At 40.0% G+C, this 21,764-nt stretch overlaps 1 protein-coding gene across 4 annotated transcripts in view; it reads left to right on the forward strand.

Annotated features, from left to right (window-relative positions):
• Positions 1-21,764, forward strand: part of LOC108708218 (disks large-associated protein 3-like) — a 210,512-nt gene that overhangs the window by 88,557 nt on the left and 100,191 nt on the right. For 3 of the 4 annotated variants that reach the window (XM_041582126.1, XM_041582124.1, XM_018246689.2), the window contains exon 2: positions 5,058-5,142. The exons of the other annotated variant lie outside the window; for it this stretch is intronic. The gene's annotated coding sequence lies outside the window, so the exon portion shown is untranslated. The remainder of the gene's footprint in view (positions 1-5,057; positions 5,143-21,764) is intronic. 4 annotated transcript variants of the gene reach the window in all.

Here is a 21,764-nt window from a genome sequence, read left to right on the forward strand (position 1 = left end):
ATAGTCAGGGGCGCTCCACCAATGAGGCGAGTTGAGACACTCGCCTCAGGTGGCAGCGCCCCCCCTGGTTGCCAGGGGCGGCAAAAATGCCGCTCCTGGTAACTAAGAGCCGAATTTCCGGTTTTCAAACTGGAAATTCGGCTCTTCTAGTGCAGAGAGCACTATTGCGCTCTCGGCACTATGCATCGCGGACCGCCCCTGCCCTCTCCGGCGCTGTAAAGGTTAGTGTCGTGGGGAGGGGTGGGGGCGGCGAAAGACGGCCGCCTCAGGCGGCATTATAGCAAGAATCGCCCCTGTGTATAGTTTTATCCAAAAAAAAAAATTACAGGCATTGTATTTGTGGTTTTTAAGTTATTAACCTTTTTATTCAGCAGCTTTCCAGTTTACAATTTCAGCAATCTGGTTGCTAGGGTCCAAATCACCCTAGTATTACCATGCATTGCTTTGAATAAGAGATTGGAATATGAATAGGAGAGGGCCTGAATAGAAAGATGATAAATAAAAAGTAGGTAACAGCCTTACAGAGAATTTGCTTTTTAGTAGGGATGCACTGAATCAAGGATTCGGGCAGGATTCGGCCTTTTCAGCAGGATTCGGAACCAAGGGGCGAGGAGTGAAATCGCGCGTCTTTTTGTCACAAAACAAGTACAAAAATGTTTCCCCTTCCAAACAATAATTTGGATATAGCAATTAGGATTTGGATTCAGTTCGGATTCGGGTGTTCGGCCGAATCCAAAATAGTGGATTCGGTGCATCCCTTTTTAGATGGGGTCAGTGACACCCATTTGAAAGCTGGAAAGAGTCAGAAGAAAAAGGCAAATATTTAAAAAAAACTATAAAATAAATAATAACGACGAATTGAAAAGCTGCTTAGAGTGAGCCATTCTATAACATACTAAATAATTTATGTGTGAACCACCCCTCCTTTTTGGAGGCAAAATAATCCTTATGGGTTTAATTAATATTTCAATTATTTTTTTTTAGTAGACTAAAAGTAAGGAGATCCAAATAACAGAAAGATCTGTTATCCAAAAAAAACCCAAGCCCCGAGCATTCTGGATAACCGGTTTCATACCTAAAGTATGTTTATATACTTTTTGTAAAAAGACCCCCTAAATACAGACTTGCTCTTTACTATGAACCACTATATAAAGCCCCCCTAGCATATATTTCTATACTTGAGACAACATATAAAGGACTCTGGTAACTTATGAACATAAAAGTTTATTCTTCCTACAATTAACTACTACAATTACAACAATTACAAGTTATCACAATGTAAATCAAATCCCCTAATGAACAGTGGCGTAACTACCGGGGGAGCAGGGGTGCGCATGTGCATGCACACGTTTTTTCCACGCTCACCAGGTTTTCTCCGCGTAAGCTTCTGGGGTGCTCCAACCATCTGCCCAGGCTGTGCTAGGGCCCGCCCCCCTCTAGTTACGTTACTGCTAATGAAGTAAGCATACAACATACAAGGATTATTTATAAGGTATGTTCTAACTATTTTAATCTAACATCTTTTCAAGTTTTCAAGTTTCAAGTTAGCTGGGACAGCCGAAACATTTATAAGGTACAAGGAGGCCAATAAATCATGCAAAGAAGCTATAAGGCAAGCTAAAATTGATATAGAAAAGGATATTGCAGCAAGCAGTAAAAAAAATCCAAAATTATTTTTTAAATATGTTAATAGTAAAAAAAATGAAGCAGGAAGGGGTGGGACCCTTACTATCAGAGGGGGGTCAGCTGGTTGATGAAAACAAAATAAAAGAATAACAGTGACTGCAATATCACACAGCGCCCTCTGTTGGTTATATTAAAGAATAACAGTGACTGCAATATCACACAGCGCCCTCTGTTGGTTATATGAATGATTAACAGTGATGGCAATATCACACAGCGCCCTCTGTTGGTTATACGAAAGATTAACATTGATGGCAATATCACACAGCACCCTGTGCACATGGTAGTGGGACAGTGGGACAATGCACACAGTAATCCGTTTGGCAATTCTCTGTCACCATCAACTTTGCAAAGAAGTCCGGTTGATCGCTGGGGGGGTCGCTTTGGCAGAATGTGCGCTGCTGGGAGACAGGGCTGTAGTTGTGTCTAGGCTTATACTAGAGTCAATAAGTTTTCCCAGTTTTCGTAGGTAAAATTAGGTACCTCGGCTTATACTCGGGTCGGCTTATACTCGAGTATATACGGTAGCTCTGTGATTGCCAAACCTCATTACTTAATTTTTCAGGATTCAGTGAGAGCTGGCATAGTGCCGAGAGACTGGGGAATTGCTAATGTGGTGCCTCTATTCAAAAAAGGATCCTGTTCTCAGCCTCAAAACTATAGGCCAGTTAGTCTGACGTCAGTGGTAGGAAAGCTTTTCGAAGGGTTGATAAAGGATAAGATACTGGACTTCATAGCAAATCATAATACTATGAGTTTGTGCCAGCATGGTTTTATGCGTAATAGATCTTGCCAGACTAACTTAATTTCTTTTTATGAGAAGGTAAGTAGAGACCTCGATTCTTGGATGGCAGTGGATGTGATTTACTTAGACTTTGCTAAAGCATTTGATACAGTGCCACACAAAAGATTACTGGTTAAATTAAGGAATGTTGGCCTGGAACATAGTATTTGTACCTGGATAGAGAACTGGCTAAAAGATAGACTACAAAGAGTGGTGGTAAATGGAACATTTTCTAATTGGACCAGTGGTGTTAGTGGAGCACTGCAGGGCTCTATACTAGGTCCCTTGCTTTTCAACTTGCTTATTAATGACCTGGAGGTGGGCATTGAAAGTACCATTTCTATTTTTGAGATGATACTAAATTGTGCAGAACTATAGGTTCCATGCAGGATGCTGCCACTTTGCAGAGTGATTTGTCTAAATTGGAAAACTGGGCAGAAAACTGGAAAATGAGGTTCAATGTTGATAAATGCAAGGTTATGCACTTTGGCAAAAATAATATAAATGCAAGTTATACACTAAATGGCAGTGTGTTGGGAGTTTCCTTAAATGAGAAGGATCTAGGGGTCTTTGTAGATAACACATTGTCTAATTCTGGACAGTGTCATTCTGTGGCTACTAAAGCAAATAAAGTTCTGTCTTGCATAAAAAAGGGCATAAACGCAAGGGATGAAAACATAATTATGCCTCTTTATAGGTCCCTGGTAAAGCCTCATCTGGAGTATGAAGTGCAGTTTTGGACTCCAGTCCTTAAGAGGGATATAAATGAGCAGAGACGTGCAACTAAATTGGTTAGAGGGATGGAAGACTTAAATTATGAGGGTAGACTATCAAGGTTGGGGTTGTTTTCTCTGGAAAAAAGGCGCTTGCGAGGGGACATGATTACACTTTACAAGTACATTAGAGGACATTATAGACAAATAGTAGAGGACCTTTTTACACATAAAGTGGATCACCGTACCAGAGGCCACCCCTTTAGACTAGAAGAAAAGAACTTTCATTTGAAGCAATGTAGAGGGTTCTTCACAGTCAGGACAGTGAGGTTGTGGAATGCACTACCGGGTGATGTTGTGATGGCAGTTAATGCCTTTAAGAATGGCTTGGATGATTTTTTGGACAGACATAATATCAAAGGCTATTGTGATACTAAACTCTATAATGAATATTGGTATGGGTATATAGAATTTATATGAAAGTAGGGAGGGGTGTGTGTATGGATGCTGGGTTTTCATTTGGAGGGGTTGGACTTAATGGACTTTGTCTTTTTTCAACCCGATTTAACTATGTAACTATGTAACTATCTTCGTGTGTGTGCATATCGTGTTATGTCTAGGTGGCTATCCTTAAAGGAACAGTAACAGCAAAAAATGAAAGTGTTTAAATGGAATGACAATTTAATGTACTGTTGTCCTGCACTGGTAAAACTGCTGTGTTTGCTTCAGATACACTACTATAATTTATATAAAAAAGCTGCTGTGTAGCCATGGGGGCAGCCTTTCAGCACAGGATACACATTGGATCACAGATAAGTTCTGAAGAATCCCATTATATACCACAGGGCTTATCTGTTATCTTCTGTGTATCCTGTTTATTTTCTCCTTTTTCAGTTGTGAATGGTTGCCCCCATGGCTACACAGCAGCTTCCTATTGTTGTGTTTCTAAAGCAAAAACACTAGTTGTACAAGTGCAGCACAACTGTACAGTATAGTTTCATTACTTCAAAGCACTGTAATTTTTTATTGTTACTGTTCCTTTAAAGTTATTACTTCAGATACATCACCTGTTCCTCATTCCTTGGTTTCTTCACCAAATGGAAGAGCTCCCAGTTATAGCCCTTTGCCCTCCATGACAACCAGCCCGTAGCCCACTAAATTTTGTCTGTACACATACTGTAACCAGGATGAAACACTGTCCAGTAGTAGTCGCTGTGTACCATGAGATACTTCAAATTCCATAGGCATCCATAGAATTCCAGTAATGTACTATACTGAATACCATCCATGAGGTGCTGCTGTATACTGTGTCCCGTTGATCTTCCAGGTATTCCTGTTAAGCAAGTTTTCCTTGGAGATGGTCATCACACTTTACATAGATTCTTTTTAATAAGATGACTCTCTTCTTAGTTTGTTTTAGTAACACCAACTGTCTTCCAAACCTTTCTTTTGTTTAGCGAAGCCATATTTCCAAAGGCTTGCTGGGATACCTATTAGTCTCTTTCACCAATATTGTTTTATAATAAAGTCCATGATAACACTTTTTATGGCTGTATTTGCCTATGTGCCAAATTAGGACATGCATTGCGTGTTGTTCACCTCAAACGGATGGTCTGTATCTCTCTCATTTTCCAGTTACAGTACACTGATATGGATTTTTGCTCACTCAGCTGCACCAAGTTGTTATGTACATTTTCAAAATTCCATGTGAGGATTAATTTTGCTTTCCTCTACTGTTTGTATTCTCATATCTACCTACTATTTTCCCCTCCTCATCATTCTCCCTCTCTCCCTAGATCTGTTGCTGCATCTGTGCTCTATTCTTTCCTGTTTGTTCTCATTCACCTCTCACTTTGTCTCTCTCTCTGTCTGTCTAGCTCGTGACAGGGGATCCCGCATGTTGTGTGACTGGAGCTCTGCAGACTATGAAGCCAGCGGGATGTTAGACTCCATCTCGGCGCGGTAAGAAAAGCTGAGCTCATTTCATCCTCTGGCTTTTCTTAATGTCCTTATTTTAGAAAAAACAAATGAGAAAATCATAAAGCAGTGCTACAGTCCGGGCATTAAGGTCCCCTCTCTGTATGAAAAGGAATGCAGAATGGGCAGTTTAATTTGCTGCATTGAGATGTTTGGAAGTTACAAATAATAAATTGTGCATTTTATTCATCCCTGTAAAGAAATAGAGAATGTTCATTGTGTGTCTCTATAGCAGTCGCTGAATTGCAGTTCTTATCATCACTGAAGGGAGTTATAGGTTAAAGGATTCATTTGTGGTAATAAAATCTGAGGATGTTAAAACTATTTTAACATCTTTGCAGGTATTGATAATTTTGCATAAAGTAAAACAAACTTTTGTTGGGGGCTAAAATTCACCAGTGACTAACACTGCTGGGAAAGACCTGACATGTCAAGCTGGTAGGCTGCCCCTTTTTACCCTCAATCTGTTCACCAACACTAACAGACAATGGGGACAACCAGGTTGGGATAAAACAGGCCACAGCTTTATTAACAAAAATGTTATTAAACCTTACATTTTACTAAACAGCAATATTAGATAATAATATTCTAACATACATGAATATTATACACCCAAAATGGAATGCTTGCCCACCAGAAGAAGTCACCAACTGGGCTACCTGTCACGCCGGCCACCTGTTGTGAGAGTGATAGGTGGGCAAGTAGGAGCTGGCAACCATATTACCACCATCCTGGGACCATTGTCTGAGGAGACCACAATCAACCTGGCCCCCTTGTGCCTAAAACTGGGAGCATAAGCCCTATCCTTGGCAAACATCTCTCACAGCTGTAAAAAACAAATAAATCCATATTGAACTCCATCCACCCCCATAACTTAACCCAAAACCCGGGCTGGTGGGATGTAGCTTGTTGCAGTGCTCCAACTGAAAAAGGCAGGTATTTTCTCCCTGCTCTCCCTCTAACTCACTTTTCCCTTCTCCTGATCCTTCCTTCTAGCTGGCTTACCCTTAACCCCTCATTGCCCCACCTTTCTATTTCCTGCCTACCCTTCCTCACACAGTCAGGGCCATTTCTAATACGTTTGAGCCCCAGGACTTCAATCACTTGAATGGTAAGAAAGTCCTATACTAACATCAGTGGCATTGGAGACTTGCAGCGAGTGCAAAATAGAAGGCTTGTAAGAACAGCATGATGAATAACTTCGCTCTCTCTAAAAGTATTGCTGCTCAATACAGCTAATTATAGGGCACTCATCAGAAGTTCCTGCCAGAACTAGATGCTACTGATATCACTTATTGATATTACCAGAACAGAGTACATGATGAGAGGAACATACATTGCACTTCTGTGTCAGTAATTGCATAGGAAATATGTGAGTGGGATAATTTTAGGAGGAATATGAAGGGTCCTTTCCAATGTTCCCTCTAAGCTGAGCACTCGTGCGCATGCACACAAATGAGGCCACATACACACAAATTGTGTATGCCGTGTAGCCGTATGTTGTGCACAAACATTTGCAAGGCCACTGTGTGCGGACATTGTGTGTGAATATAGTGTACAATAAACACAGTAAATGTGTATTTTTAAAAGCGGTTTGCACAAACTTTTCAGTGTATGTTTTTACCAATGTTGTTGTGTGACTCAAACACAGAAAATTGTCTTGATGTGCATAAATTTTTTGATTGTGGATATTTTGCTTTTACAATTACATTTTTAAAGAGCCCTTAGCTCCTGCCATGAGTCATGGAGGCAAGACCAGTTAACAGGGGCAGCAAAAAGCTGCCTCTAGCAAAGTTAAGAGCTGAATTTCCATTTTTTATAATGGAATGTGGCACTAAGCAATGTGTCTCAGGCACCAGCAGACTCAATAAACACTTCTGCTCGCAGCGCTGATGAAAAAAATACGTTTATAAAAGGCAGAGCTTTTTTTTACATTAAAAAAAAAAAATCACCTTTTTTTAATTATATTTGATCCCCTGCGATGACTGTTGGTCCTGGTCTACTGTCCTAGTAAACATAGATCACTTATTTTTTGCCTGCCCTAGTTCATCTGCTTGATGGCAGTACTATCAAAAATGTATTTGGTGGTGGGGTGGTCGCAGAGGGTTCACAAATTATATAGTTGCTCTGGGCCTAATGACACTTTGGAGCAGTCATGAGCTTATCTTTAAGTTAAAGATTGTTCTATTTAAGCTACTTTTCAGTTGCTCTTTAATTTTTTTTTGCCTTCCTTTTCTGCCTCTTTCTAGCTTGCAATGCCTGTTTGTAGTGGGCCACTGAATGAAGCAACCAAAGGATTATTACTCTGTAGTGTTATTGTTACTTCTTATTACTTATATTTCTCTCTCTCATTCCAGTCTGTTATTCAAATCTCTGCCTTTCTCTTAGGGTAACATGGACACTAGCAACCAGATAGCTGCTAAAGTTCCCAACTAGAGAGCTACTGAACAAAAAGATAAACAATTTAAAAAGCATAAAATGAAGACCCATTGCAATTTGTCTTAGAATACCACAGCCTACATGATACTGCAATTTTATTTAAAAGCAAACTACCCTTTTAAGCATAATATTAACACGAAGGCCAAGAATAAATTATTCTTTGGATAAGGTCCAAAAAAGGAGACAGACGGAAGGCCAGGGTTTTAGGTTAGGTTAGGGCGGTTGAGCTTAACACATACTGTGCTATGTATGCGTCTAAAGCTATAATAATATGATCATCATGAAGTTTAATATGATAGTTTTATATATCTGTTATAACTTAATGAACTAAGAAGTTGAAACCACAAACGGGAACTTGAAACCAAAAATTCTAAACACATTTGCTTAAAGAGCCTCAAGGTTTTAGTTATCTTTTCCAGCATTATTCTCACTGCTAACCTGCTTTCAGTACACTTCTCTGTTTGCTTTCAGTACACTTCTCTGCTGGAAAGAACTTCCAATTTTAGCACTGCCATGTGTATAAATAATTCACAGACCTTGACATAATGTATGAATATTAGCTATGCATACATTCAGTTTTGGTCAGAACACAAGGTGGCAGGCCCCCTACTTTAGAACACAGTGATACATTTTTATCTTAAACAGTCCAGTGAAACATTCATTGGTCAGTATGTAAATGAATTCATATTAGAATGTTAGTAAATACCAGATTAAAACAAGTTTTAGACCAGGAGGAATGGGATATTGTTGTTAATAGAAAAATATGCACAACGTGAATACTATTTCTAAACAGTTTCTGTTTTGTGCACACCTAGGGGCCCATTTACTAAGGGTCGAAGTGAATTTTCGAATTCAAAAATGTGGAATTTCAAGGTAATTTTTGGGTACTTCGACCATCGAATAGGCCAAAATTCGATTTGATTCGACCATTCGAAAATCGAAGTACTATCTCTTTAAAAAACGTTGACTTCGACACTTCGCCACCTTAAACCTTCAGAATTGCTATGTTAGCCTATGGGGACCTCCCGGAACCTATAGTTCAAAGTCGAAGTTTTTTTTTTTGAAAATTGTTAGATCAAATCGAATGATTTCTACGTTCGAAAGTGGCTAAATTCACTCAAAAAAGTTTTACCACTTCGAAATTCGACCCTTAGTAAATGTGTCCCCTAATGTAGCTTGTGCAATCTAAAAAAGGTACAGTACATAGTGACCTATCCATTAGTAGGAAAGTACAGTGTGTGTGTAATGAAACTTTTATCTGAAAAAAAATACTCCATCTTTTAAATGTGATTTGGCCCTATGCAATACACAATGTAATTACAGTTTAATATTACTTATGAGACTTTTATTATATTTCCCTGTGGGACCTGTACTATGCTATGACATGATATATCTGTCTTCTTGCGGAGTTTTTCTTTTATTTGTAAGGGCACAGGATTTATCTATAAGAGCTTTGTACATTGCTGCTGTTGGCCTTTGCTGTGCTAGAATGGCTGGTACCAAGCCTTAAGTACCACTTCAGTGACAGCGAGTGTAGAGAGAGTGCCATTGCTTTTTGACTCCTTGCAACTGAGAAAACGTCAGTGTCAGTGCGCTTTTCTGCTGTGTGCTGTTTAGTAAGGGTGTTATTGCTCTCTATAAAGGTTCCTGCATACAAACATCTTGAATTTATAATAAGAAATATTGTAAGCCCCGTTGTTGTTTTTTCACATATAAAAAGGAATGTGTTATTGGATAGAAGGAACATTTGTTTCTACATTGGTATACTTCTGACTGGTCTAAAGATGGGCATACGCATAAAGATTTGCTCATTTGCCAAGTTTACTTAGTTATTGGATCTTAGCCTGATTAAGTCACCCTAATTGGGCTGATTTGATCATTTGACTCCCAGATTATATTCAATTAGATCTGCCTAAATTGGCCAACACATTATTTGATATTTATCTGATTTTTGACCTAACAGCAGTTAGGTAGACCCCATGCATGAGCTAATAACTGCTATTTCAGTTCCATAGGGCCCATGTACTGTATATCAAGCATATAGAGTAAATTATACATCCGTCAGCAATGTTCCCTCGAACTCCTTCTCGGCTATGTGTGCACATTTTTAAAAACTGTGTGCGCTGGTCAGAATACATGCAAAATTCTTTGTGTGCACCACAATTTGCTGTGTGTGCTGGCCTCTAAATTTGTGTGCCTGCACACATCTTAGAATGTTAGTGAGCTCTGTCTTGGCATCCCAAAAAGCTAAAATCAATAGTTGACAGCTATGGTTGGGTAGTGGGTAAAAATGCAGGTTGCAGGTCTGGTGTGGGTTTCAAAAATTGGACACCACAGGATTTTAACTTATAATGGGGGGTCGCCAAACTTTTTTTTACCCATGAGCCACATTCAAATGTAAAAAGAGTTGGGGAGCAACACAAGCATTCATAAAGTTCCTTGGGGTACCAATTAAGGCCTGTGATTGGCTCCTATGTGGATTGGCAGCCTACAATAGGCTCCGTTTGTGTCACGGCCGGCACCCAATACCAGAACTAGAGCCAAGCACCATGGGCAGAGCTCTCTTCACCAGTATGTGTGACCACTTTTGGGCTTCGGGAAGGCCCTCCGCCTACTGGGGTGCCACCTGGACTTATGAGTGGGCAAGGCTAGAGTTCTGGCAGGCAATGGGGCACGGCAAGTATCTAGAGTCTTTTGGGCCGAGGATCACGGTTACAGGCAAGGATGAGGCAGAGAGGATAGTCAGACAGGCTGGGTCGAGGCAGGCAGATAGCAAGGATCGTCAGGCAGGCAAGGGTCAAAACCGAGTATCAAGCAGAAGGGGTTCAGGCAATAGAGTAGTCGGGTAACAGGCACAGGTCAGGATTCAGATGGGAGCGTCGTCAGGAAACAGGCAGGGGTCAAAAACCGGATAACTAGCAGAATAAACACGGACAAACAGCACAAGGCTTCAGGCAAAACCACATGATAAATCCTATCACGGGCAACCAGCAGTACCAATGAATGGGCTTAAATACAGTTTGAAATTTGCGCCATTGCGCGCTGACGTCATTACGCCAGCGCGCCTGCGCCTTTAAATAATGCGCATGCGCGCCGCGCGCGCACTAGGACCCGGAAGCCGACGGAGAAGAAGCGCGGCGGCGTGGCGGCCGTCCACGCCGCCGCGACCCAGGTAATTTTCTTACAGTTTGACAGTACTCCTGGTTTTTATGCAACTACAACTTGCCTCCAAGCCAGGAATTAAAATAATCACCTGCTCTGAGGCCTCTGGGGGCAACATCCAATGAGTTGTTGTGCAACATGTTGCTTGAGAGCCACTGGCCATCGATCACTGCTATAATGGTTAAGGGTTTAGCAACATGTCATATTGGCATGATTCAGTTTATATATTGGGTTGTTCGGACTGTTAATTTTGATAGTTTGCTTGATTGAAATAATCAATCAATTTGTTAAAGTATACTATCATTCATACAATAAATATTTCCCTGACACTTAAACTGAATTATAGATTGGAATGAAAAAAAAGTTTTTCTCCAAAGTGATCTGTGAGTTCTGATATCTTGTCAATGGTATTAAGACAGGGTCTGTTGTTTGAGGTTTGTTACTAGAGGCTAAAAGTAATCACACAACGGCCATAGCTTACAAAGGTCCTGCTGCACATTTGACAGAAAACATGTCAAATGATGATTAGTATTCAGCCTGTTGTTTCCATGGTAATTGGTTGGTATCTGTTTGGTGTCTCTTGGCTCTATTCCAGAGTTGAATTGGAAATTTCAAGCAATTATATGACTGGTGTATGTTGTAAGTGACCCCTCTGTTTCAGCTATTTCTATATATAGAGAGCGAGAGCAAGAGAGAGAGAGAGCGAGAGCAAGAGAGAGAGAGAGCGAGAGAGAGAGAGCGAGAGAGCGAGAGAGCGAGAGAGAGAGATTTGTTCCACTGTTAAATGATTAATTGAATCAATTAATTTAATTAAGTAATCCATTATTATCAGATAACTGCTGGGGAGGCACTGACAGGCTTAGAATGTTGACAATATTAATGCATGTGGGAGGGGCTTCCAGATTTTAAAGGGAAAGTAATCCCAAGTGGTATTCACCACACGAAACACGAAGGATAAAATTAAAACAGAAGGTTTTTATTCTCAGACACACCAGAGGTCTTTAGGCACACGTACATACATCAGCAGTTACTCCTTGGGACATGTTAGTTACACAACTTTCCTTCGTTCCAGTTTCTCTTCAGTAGGCACACCTTCTTAATAACCTTGGATTCCACCTAACCGCCTAATGGTCCAGTATATACTCCACCCATATCTCTCCACTCTCCAATAGTGGCCCGATACCTTCAGGGTGATACCCCTCCCCTCTACCAGGTTAGGCCCTTTTTATCCAAGTCCTAGCCTGTAGCCTTGGTGTCCTTCCTACCTAGTCCTGAACTGTCACTGGTTCCCTCACTTACGGGGTGCACGTAGGAAACTTTCCTCCTTGATGGGGCCACAACTGCCCTTACTAAATATCCTCGCTATCTTGTGCACCTAGTGCTCGCTTACTTAAGATCTTCCCTGTTCTATCTCCTCCTATCTACCATTGTGGGTCTCCACTTACCCAGCCAGGAGATGCTGCTCCGGCTACACCCTCCCATCAAGACAACTCATCTGGGTGGTGCCCCTCCTTTTGTACCCCTTTTATTTCCACAAATTACACCCAACTTTTTTAAACACATACATTTTTACATGCAGATGGTACAGTACAGAGACTGTTTCCTGGGTCACTGTGGAGAGTTTGTCTTTTGCTTGTAACCCACAGTGTCTTAATTGGCACTGCCAGGACCACTCCCTACTCGAGTGTGTGCACACCTTCTACTTCACAGGCTCTGGGACTTTGTGTGTGCCTATCAAATCCTCCCACACAATCCCAGTATGTGCAGCAGTTAGGGAGCAGATGTAGCCACAGCCTGAGACTTTGTGACCTTTCCACAAATCCGGACCTGGGCACTGCACACCTGGTTCGCATGCCAGGCCTCAGGAAGTGAAGATTTATAGAAGGCACTTGGGGCTTATTTATTAACCCTGGGCTAATTTGCCTCAGGCAGTAACCAATAACAATCAATCAATGAATAGCCCTTTTCGGCAATATCAAGTTTACCTCCAGTGCTGAAGTATGAGTTCCAAAGCTGCCCTTTGACTGCTATAGTTAACAATTTGTGGAAAATAAAATGGCAGCATGTACCACTCAGCACTGAACCCAGATTCTGTCTTGTTGGAACATGCCCATTTATTTTGAAGCTTCCTATTACAGGTAGACATGCCATTTTGTCCAGAGCACCTGCTGTCTCTATCTATACACACAAACCTAGCACCAGATGTTATAACCGAGAGCTCTGGTGTTCCGAAGGGTTAAAGTAGTATAGATGAGCGAATCCCTTCTGCTTTCCCCCTATTGATTGATCATCCTCATTAGTGCCTAGCAGAGGAGCTGGAATCAGCAAATTTGATTGCTCACATACAGCAGTTATTCACCGGCACCGTTAAAATATCCCCTGAGGCTGGCAAGGGCAGTCTGCAATTCTGAAATCCCAAAAATGCTTACAGAAAAACATGATATGTGCGTAATTACCACATTCTATGAATATTTTGGCTGCCTCTAATTTTCTGCCACATGGCTGCCATTGTGTGTGTGTATATATATATATATATATATATATATATATATATATATATATATATATATATATATATATATATATGTATATATATATATAACAAACAAGAGAAAGTTGTGCTCACCACTAATTTTTAAAACCATTAGGTGGGGGTGCAATGAGGATGTGACCACAAAATACATATAGACAAATACAAGAGGTCCTCTGCACTCAACCCATTATCAATATATTTAAGACAGAGACATTTTGTGCATACTGCTACTGAAAAATGCCTTACCCTTTAAACAAAACAGGGATTGTTTGTCCATATATTGCAATATATTTAAGCTGGCCAACTACGTCAAAGTCATCCCATATCTGGCCAGTCCTACGCTTAAATTTCATCTGATTCATTAAGAATTCAAAATATATATAGTCCACATGTGTATCCACACTCTGATTCGAACAAATGGGTGCTATATCAAAATATGATAAATAGCGATGAAGAAGATAAGCACTCCAGTATTTCTAGTTAATAATTATTTATTCCACTGTGCATACCAAAGGTGGAATAAATAATTATTAACTAGATATACTGGAGTGCTTATCTTCTTCATCGAGATATATATATATATATATATATATATATATATATATATATATATATATATATATATAAAATCAATGCAGGGATCAGCACACTCTAGTAAAGGTGAATTAAAGTGTTTTTATTTGTAACACAGCATTGTCCAATATATATATATATATATATATATATATATATATATATATATATATATATATATATATATATATATATATATATATATATATATATATATGGGGGGCTGGTAAATTAGTCTCCCAGTTTTATTTAGTAGGCAGTTCCCTAGTGTTATAAATGCCTAACTGGATCCTAAAATACAGTTAGGAGGGATACCTGTTTCCTTATCCTGCTTAAAGCTATGCCCCTTGGTGTTCTATCAGTTCCCAGTAGATGGCACTGTGTTAAAGTATAAAGTCCTGTGCAGCCATGTGCTCAGGGTCCATTTTGTGTTAGTCCTGGCCTGAGCAGGGCTCCAGTGGAACCTAGACAGGTCAGGTCTAGTCAGGATAGGCTACTCACCTTAAGAGGTCACTTTAGCAGTGACAGACAGACAGGCTATTTATCTGAGCAGCTTGAGGCTCCTCTAAGGATTGTGAGTGGGAATATGATCCCAGGTACTTATTGAGACAAAGGGGCACATTTACTTAGCTCGAGTGAAGGAATAGAATAAAAAATACTTTGAATTTCGGAATATTTTTTTGGCTACTTCGACCATCGAATTGGCTACTTCGACCTTCGACTACGACTTCGAATCGAACTAAAAATCGTTCAACTATTCGACCATTCGATAGTCAAAGTACTGTCTCTTAAAAAAAAACTTTGACCACCTACTTCACCACCTAAAATCTACCGAGCATCAATGTTAGTCTATGGGGAAGGTCCCCATTAGCTTTCCTAGCTTTTTTTGATCGAAGGAAAGTCGTTCGATCGATGGATTAAAATCCTTCGAATAATTAGAAGGATTTAATCGTTCGATCGAACAATTTTTGCTACGATTGTTTCAAACGAATGAATAGCGGTAAATCCTTTGACTTCGATATTCGAAGTCGAAGGATTTTACTTCGATGGTCGAATATCGAGGGTTAATTAACCCTCGATATTCGACCCTAAGTAAATGTGCCCCTTAGTGTACAGACCTAGGGATTTAGGGATTCCCCTCAGGTTCCACTTAGGGAAAAGGCTGAAAGCTGGGGTACCTCCTCGCTGCTGTATATGTTCTCTTCCCTGCGGGGACTGATATTGATCAAAGGTGCTTTGAGTATATGCCTATCCACTGTTGCTGTATGATCCCGTTTCCTTTATATGTACACTCTGTTGTAGATGCTCCTGTTCAATAAATATGTTCTCTGGTTAATTTATAAGAACCACTGACGCCCAATTACTGTATATAGTTATACTACACCCTGCCTCCACACCATTTGCGAGGGCTTACCCCTGAATAATTAAGGCCCCCCCGGCTAGATAAGCCACAACAGTGCCTTGGGTTAACATATGAGATGGAGTGCTGTTCTTTGCAATATTGTATATATATATATATATATATATATATATATATATATATATATATATATATATATATATATATATATACACACACATACAATGTGTTATGTTAAGGTGTCAGTAAAGGGCACTTTCTTCAAGTCATTAATCTTAAGGAACAGGAACATTGGCAAAGCTAATACTGGAGATGTGTACACCATCCACGTGTTTTTTTTTACCTAATGAGGAATACCATGTACTTAATTGTGGATAATAAACTTAGCTGCAGCAAGTAATGTCAGTAAGGGCCAGCAAGATATTCTGCATTGAAAGGGCTGAAAATTAATAAGAGAGCTACGTTAATAAAGGGTATGGAATGTCACAATTAGGAAGATTGCCTGTCCAACCTGGGATTGTTTACAGTGGAGAACAGTAGCCTAATTGGGAAGATGCTCATTGTTTATAGTTCTAAGTAATATGATAAACTTTGTGGTACATCTTGACAGGGAGATCCCTTAAGATTGGAGAAAAAGAAGCTTATGTTAAGGTGCATAAAAGATTTTTTACACTGAGATCTCCTTATGAATTAGTTGTATTTGTAGGTGCATTAGAATATCATATCAGTAAAGAGTTGGAAGCCTTTTAAACAAATACATATCAAGAATTATGTATTAATACTCTTTAACTAAATATTGATTCATTTAAAACCAGGCAAACTTTCTACCTTTTAAAGGCAAACTGAAAACAGCTGCAGATGGAGTGTTTTACTGTATATTAGATAATTTAGGATAGTAGGCTGAGTTTTTGGGTCCTAATCCATAACATAGGTTAAGGATCCCTGGCAGAGATGCAACTGCTTACTGTACATTAATGTGTTAATGTGTATTGCTTTTTTGAGGTGGTAGTCATTTATGCTTACTCTTCCCAAATAGCATTTTCTGTTGTTTTATTCTTGAGCAAAATATTATTATTATTATTATTAACATGTATTTATATAGCGCCAACATATTGCGTAGCACTGTAAAGTAAATGTGATTATACAACTAAATCACATGAATTATATACATAGAACATATGGAGTTACAAACATCACAATCAATATGGGTGCAAAAGTTGAGGAAGGCCCTATGCATAGGCATACATAAAGGGAAGGGAGTAATACACAAGGTGTGGGAGTGGGCAAGAACGAATTAAGTGGGTGAGAAATGTGGTACTGTATGTGGTGTTGCGTTTGGTAGTTAAGCAGAGTGAGGGTAGGCTTCTCGAAAGAAGTGCGTTTTTAGAGATTTCTTGATGGTAGAAAGGTTGGGAGAAAGTCAGACAGACCGTGGGAGAGAGTTCCAGAGCTGGGGGGCAGCCCTTGCAAAGTCTTGAATGTGAGCATTTGAAGAGGTAATGAGAGAAGAGTTGAGTAGCAGGTCAGTAGAGGAGCATAGTAAGCGAGTGGGTGAGTATATAGAGATTAGTTCAGAGATGTAGGGTGGGGCTGAGTTATGAAGTGCTTTGAAAGTCAGTTTCATTAATTTGAATTTGATTCTGAAAGGTAACGGAAGCCAGTGCAGGGATTGACAGAATGGCGAGGCAGAGGAGCGGTTGCTGAGGTATATGAGCCTCGCAGCAGTGTTCATTATGAACTGGAGAGGTGACAGTCTCTGGAGGGGGAGGCCAATTAAAAGAGAGTTACAGTAGTCTAGACGCGATATGATGAGAGAGTGAATAAGAATTTAGGCAGCATCTTGGGTGATAAATGATCATATTTTGGATATGTTCCTTAGTGGAAGTGACATGATTTAATAAGTGACTGGATATGAGGAGTGAATGACAGGGCAGAATCTAGGATAACCCCAAGGCACCGGGCCTGGGGAGAGGGGGTGATAGTGGAATTGTTAACTATGATGGATACTTCCGGGATGTTACTGGTGTTAGTTGGAGGAAAGAGAACCATTTCAGTTTTAGAGAGGTTTAATTTGAGGTAGCGTTGCGACATCCAGGTAGAGATAGCGGACAGGCAGGAGGAGACGCGAGTTAGGAGTTCTGGGTTGAGATCAGGAGATGAGAGATAGATCTGAGTATCGTCAGCATAGAGGTGGTAGTGGAAACCATACTAGTTGATTAATTTGCCGAGGGAGGAAGTATAGGGGGAGAATAGTAATGGTCCCAGGACAGAGCCTTGAGGAACTCCAACAGAAAGAGGTAGGGGAGAAGATGCTACTCCATTGTAGGAGACATTGAAAGAATGATTGGTGATGTAAGAATCAGGACAGGGCTGTGTCACAAAGGCCAAGCGAATGGAGGGACTGGAGGAGGAGAGGGTGATCTACAGTGTCAAATGCGGCTGAGAGATCAAGCAGTATTAGTAGTGAGAAATGATTGTTGGCTTTAACGGTTAAAAGGTCATTAGTTACTCGAGTCAGGGCAGTTTCCGTGGAGTGTTGTGGCTTAAAACCATATTGTAGGGGGTCCAGCAAGTTATTGTCAGAGAGGAGTGACAAGAGCATGTTTTAGTTGAGAAGGAAACAGTCCAGTTGAGAGCGAAAGATTAAATAGGTAAGTTAAGGCTTTGATTAGACAAGGATTGGTATTGCTGAGAAGTTTTGAGGGAATTGGATCAAGCGGGCAGGTGGTAAGGTGAGAAGAGACCAAAAGCTTTGAGACTTCCTCATCAGTGACAGGGGTGAAGGAGCACAGGAGAGACTGGGGAGTGTGGAGGGAGGGTGGTGGAAGTCTAGGGGGGTTGAGTAGTGTAATGTCCCTTCAATTTTGTTTTTGTAGTGCTCAGCAATATCTTGAGCAGAGACAGATGTGCATGGAGGGGGTGGAGAAGGGGAAAGGAGAGTGTTATATATATTGTTTACACCCAGGCATGTCAAATTTAATATATTTCAGGTGACTGCCCCTGGTGTTTGCTATTTTAATTTCACATGATTTGTGTGTGTTGGAAAATGGGAATACATGTCTATGGTGCTGATTCACTAAGGGTCGAATATCGAGGGTTAATTAAACCTCGATATACGACTGGGAATTGAAATCCTTCGACTTCGAATATCGAAGTCAAAGGATTTAGCGCAAATAGTGCGATCGTACGATCGAAGGATTATTCCTTCGATCGAACGATTAAATCCTTCTAATCAAACGATTCGAAGGATTTAAATCCAACGATCGAAGGAATATCCTTCGATCAAAAAAAGTTAGCCAAGCCTATGGGGACCTTCCCCATAGGCTAATATTGAGTTCGGTAGCTTTTAGATGGCGAACTAGGGGGTCAAAGTTTTTTTTAAAGAGACAGTACTTCGACTATCGAATGGTCGAATAGTAGAATGATTTTTTGTTTGAATCCTTCGATTCGAAGTCGTAGTCGAAGGTCGAAGTAGCCCATTCGATGGTCGAAGTAGCCCAAAAAATACTTCGAAATTCGAAGTTTTTTTACTTCGAATCCTTCACTCGAAGTTAGTGAATCGGCTCCTATGTGTTCAGAAACAAACATCACATCACTGGATAAGATGGCACATTTGAATTTTAATGCATAATAATTTATGTGGCAATGATACTTGTCTAGTAATAGACTTCAACTGTAGTGAATGCAACTTACCCTGGTGGTCCAGTGGTGCGGCGGGGACGCCCACCACGCCGCTCTGTGTCTGGCGCCTGCTCCGTGTCTGGTGTCTGGTTTGACCCTTGCCTGCCTGACTACGATTATTCTCTGACTGCCCCGACCCGGCCTGATTGGACTACTCTATTGCCTAATGCCTTGTACCTTGACCTTCTGCCCAAAAGACTTTATTACAGTTGTGCCCCTCTGCCTATCCATTGGCATTTGTTCTGGTGTTGGGTGCCGACCATTACATCAACCCTATCCCAGGGGTCATTAAATTGAATGATCAAAAAAAAATATTTGCCCTGTATTGTGTGTGTGGAGGGGCCACCATTAGAATTATATTTTGCATAATTTTTGACTTAGGCAACCCCCCAGAAATGGCAGATCCCTTATTTTTATCAACTGGAAAAAGGTTACGACATCACAATTTTAACAATTCTTATTTTTATTTTAATATTCTATTGTAACAAATGTTGATTCACTTGGAAGCAAACATGAAGACTACAGTATTCAATTACATTCTTGACAAGTCTATGCTTCCTACTGTCTGGCAAAAGTTTGCAGAGTGTATCATCACAATAATGCCCCATGCACAAAGCAAGGTCTACAGAATGGGTTTGCTGAGATATGTTCAACTTAGCTGAACCTGTGGGATGAAATGAAATGCAGACTGTAAACTAAGCCTGATCCACAACATTAGTGCTTAACCTTACTAATTGGCTTGTGCCTGAATGGCAGCAAATCACATTCACAAAAGAGAAGAAGGGCAAAGAGGGGACACATTTTATATTAATACCCTTGGTTTTGGTATGAGATATTGAGCAGCTTATAGCCATATAATATATGTGTGCATCTATATATTTTCTACCTTAGAAAAGAATGACCTTTATCTAGAAAATAAATACTGTAGACAAATAACAATAATAATAATGAAAAAGTAAGCTCTAAAAACAATATTCATTCTAACAGGGATGAACATTGAAATTGGGCTTAATATATAGAAAAATGAGCAAAGAATGAAATAATTAAAATATCACACCTGTTAAAATTCCCCTTTCCCTGTGGCACCAACCAATGAGATATTTGCTGTGGGCCCACTGATACCTAAGTATACGATCAAGGGTCGTTAGTTGTATAATCATGACTGTGGCAGCAAAAATAAAGCACAAATAAAACAAGCACACAGAACCCCTTTATAATGTTCATAACCTGCACAGAAAGGGTGAGAGAGAGTCTAGCAAATAAGGATCCTTATTCCAGGCACAAATTAGCTAATATTTTTTTTTTAATCTCATACTACAGAAATTCCTGCTGAATGTGTAATATGCCTTCCTATCGTGTTAATTGCCATGCTAAGATCATTCTCACTTCTTACTGTTACAGATTCAAACCTCATTATAACAGTCTGCAACAATGAAAATAAATAAATCTATTCCTGCAATCTATCTTTCTTCTGCAATTTACTAGAAGTCCATTACAACAATCTCACTATTAAAGTTTTATGTTCAGGTGGACTGTTTTGTCTGGGTAGGCTAAAACAGAGAGCTTATAATTATAAAGATAACATATAGCAGAGGGTTTCCTTTTACGGAGGTAAAGGTGCCTTTTCCTCAAGCTCTTCTCCATACTTATTTTGATTTTTATGTTCGTCAATAGCCTGTACTCGGTTGCAATCTAAGAACAAGTTTGATCTGATTATCTTTAATTTTTCATTCTACATACCTTGCTACATGTTGTACTAGCATTAATTCTCACTTACCACTGTATCTGAAAACATATCTTCTCTCATCCAGTTATTTCTGTGATGTACAAATAGAGCTTTTCTTTGTATAATACATTTTTATTAAGTTTGCAAGTTATCAAGAGGTAGGGGGTACAGAAAAAAAGAAAGAGGGGGGAAGGGGTATGCAGTGTAAATACAACTAGAGCTTTTCCTCCTCCATAGCCACTTTCTCACATTGTCAGTGCTCTACCATGTGGTTTTCTCTTTCTTAAGTCATGACTTTCAGGGGAAAGATGAGCTGTAGGTCACCCTTCCCTGCTCTATAAGGTGACTTTGGCTCAACTTCCTTCACACATAGATGTGTCAAGTTTGTCATTTTAGATTATATCTTCTGTGACAGGTGTGAAATAAACCAAAAATACAGCTTTTCTGGGGAAAGCTTTAACGGGACATTGCCTACCAAAAGTGGAAGCTTTCCTGATCAATCTGTCAGGTTGCCTATATATATATATATATATATATCGTATATATATACGATTTGGTAGGAAACTATAGCTAAATGTAATTGAGAAATATCCTTTCTAGAAAACACTGGGAATAAAAGAGAGTGAATAAACATAATGTGTACCGTATATACTCGAGTATAAGCTGACCCGAGTATAAGCCGAGGTACCTAATTTTACCTACGAAAACTGGGAAAACTTATTGACTCTAGTATAAGCCTAGACACAACTACAGCCCTGTCTCCCAGCAGCGCACATTCTGCCAAAGCGACCCCCCCAGCGATCAACCGGACTTCTTTGCAAAGTAGATAATGACAGAGAATTGCCAAACGGATTACTGTGTGCATTGTCCCACTGTCCCACTACCATGTGCAGAGGGTGCTGTGTGATATTGCCATTACTGTTATTCTTTCGTATAACCAACAGAGGGAGCTGTGTGATATTGCAGTCACTGTTATTCTTTCATATAACCAACAGAGGGCGCTGTGTGATATTGCAGTCACTGTTAATCTTTCATATAACCAACAGAGGGCACTGTGTGATATTGCAGTCACTGTTATTCTTCCATATAACCAACAGATGGCGCTGTGTGATATTGCAGTCACTGTTATTCTT

Source organism: Xenopus laevis, chromosome 2L (genome assembly GCF_017654675.1).
Source record: "Xenopus laevis strain J_2021 chromosome 2L, Xenopus_laevis_v10.1, whole genome shotgun sequence".
Classification (NCBI taxonomy): domain Eukaryota; kingdom Metazoa; phylum Chordata; class Amphibia; order Anura; family Pipidae; genus Xenopus; species Xenopus laevis.